Source organism: Frankliniella occidentalis, unplaced genomic scaffold (assembly GCF_000697945.3).
Source record: "Frankliniella occidentalis isolate FOCC.00 unplaced genomic scaffold, Focc_3.1 Scaffold150, whole genome shotgun sequence".
In the NCBI taxonomy this organism is placed as follows: Eukaryota; Metazoa; Arthropoda; class Insecta; order Thysanoptera; family Thripidae; genus Frankliniella; species Frankliniella occidentalis.
Window position 1 is genome coordinate 254,307 of NW_026267277.1, and position 1,928 is coordinate 256,234.

Sequence of the window (1,928 nt, forward strand, 5' to 3'; positions counted from 1 at the left end):
CCCCCCCCCGCTCGCCGCCCGCTAGGGAGCAAGTTCAATAATTGAATTAGCCCGGCTGCTGCGTGAGGTGGCTGGGAATGTGTCGCGCCCGCCCTCACCTGCTTCGCCCTCCGTCCTCTGAGCCCCGCCGCGCCGCGCAAATTTGACTGGGAAATGATTATTATTACCTTTTTTCTGTGCGCGTGTGTAGCACTTCCCCCATCTCTCTTACCCCCCTCCCCTCGCCCCTCTTTCGCTGCGCCCACGTTCGACTATGGCTTCCACCGCGCCCGCACTCTGCCCGCCGCGTGCCCAGCAGTACAATATAACGGCAGAGTTTCGCTCGTGTCGACTCCGTCATGTGAAAGGAAAAAATTAGCCAACTTTGCAACGTTCTTTTAGTTGAGTTTTTTTATTTTATTTCGTTTCACTGTTTCTTTTTTTTTTTTTTTAAGTTAAGTTCTATGTACAGTCGCAATCCGTGTTTTCATTTTACACTTTTACGAAAAACTCCAAATAAAACTAGAAGAAAAGTGGTGGCGCCAGCAGTATTGCTCTGTGACGGTTCGAGTGCTGCCGTTCGCTTTTCCGGCCGCTCCCCCCCCCCCCTCTCCAGCAACTGCCGCTTCTGCGCTGCCGACTATCCATCCCTCCATTTTTTTTCCTCCGTCCCTTTTTTTTTTCCTCGTCTTATTTTCATAGTCCGGTACGATATCTGCATACGAAGCAGCTGGCGTCTGCGTCGCCGAGTTGACCAAGAAAGTCTCCCTGCTTATGCATGGGCCCCCCCCCCTCCCCCACGCTAGGGGTTAGCGGGAGGGGGCAGGGGATTGTGTTGTGTGGACGTCCAGAGCTCTACGCGGCAAACAGGCGTGCTCGGGGCGGCGAGTTTTATGTGTGGCCGTCTGCAACTGCAATGTCGTGCCAACACATTGTATTTCACGATGTGGGATCCATATTTACGCATCGTTATCAGATGTTGTTTATGAAACATTTGAGTCTCCTCTCTCATAAGAGTTCTGCGTTAGGGATGTACGCATTGGTAATGTTACCCGTACATTACGGTAAAATACCGGTAAATTACGGTAAATTACACAAACCCCGGTAAAATTGGTATTATTGGTAATTTTCAAAATAAACTTCAATAGGCAAAGCTACCGCAAAAACGCAGATGAATCTGTGTGTATTCGACGTACACTGTTGAGTAGTGACCTCTACGATCACGATACCCTAAATAGTCCAAGTGTCTACACTCTCAGACCTGTACTGATAATTTTATCAGTCAAAAACATGAGAATTTTCAGCAATAGGAGTTACTGATCAATTTGTCAATTTCACCGCACCGTTTCGTTCAATATGTACACTCTAATATGCCAATTTCTTAGTTTGTAAAAATAAAATATCACGTGTATGTGATAACGTTTTTTCTGACATTATTCTTGCAACGCAGAACATAACATTATTACTGGCGGCAAAAAATCAGTACCTGGATATGACTTCCTTTTTGTATAGGACCGAGCGACATCAGATAGAGAAGTCTAAGACTCAAAATTTTGGGCGACACAGGCTGAGTGTTAAGCGCCCGAAGTATACATCTGAAGTACACCACACCCGGAGTCCCCCGGAGTACGCTTGGAGTACACCCCAAATAATGGCGGTCCGGGACTCCACGCACCAGGACGTTTGGATAACTTTTAAAAGGAGAAGCGTGGGCTAAAAACGTCAAATCAATGTTTCTCCTATGCTAAACTGCTAATATTTCGTTATGACGCACCCGAAAACGTCATACTTTCAATGAAAACATTGAATTTGGCCATAAAACATCAAAAACCGAATTTTACCAATTTTACCGTTTTTTACCGTAATTTACGGTATTTTACGTAAATTACCGCTAAATTTTAATTTTACCGTAAAAATACATCCCTATTCTGCGTCAAACTTTCCCGGGG

The 1,928-nt window shown here is 45.8% G+C and overlaps 1 protein-coding gene across 1 annotated transcript in view; it reads left to right on the top strand.

Annotated features, from left to right (window-relative positions):
- Nucleotides 1-1,928, top strand: part of LOC113204302 (heterogeneous nuclear ribonucleoprotein L) — a gene marked incomplete in the record, with an annotated part of 90,668 nt that overhangs the window by 27,170 nt on the left and 61,570 nt on the right.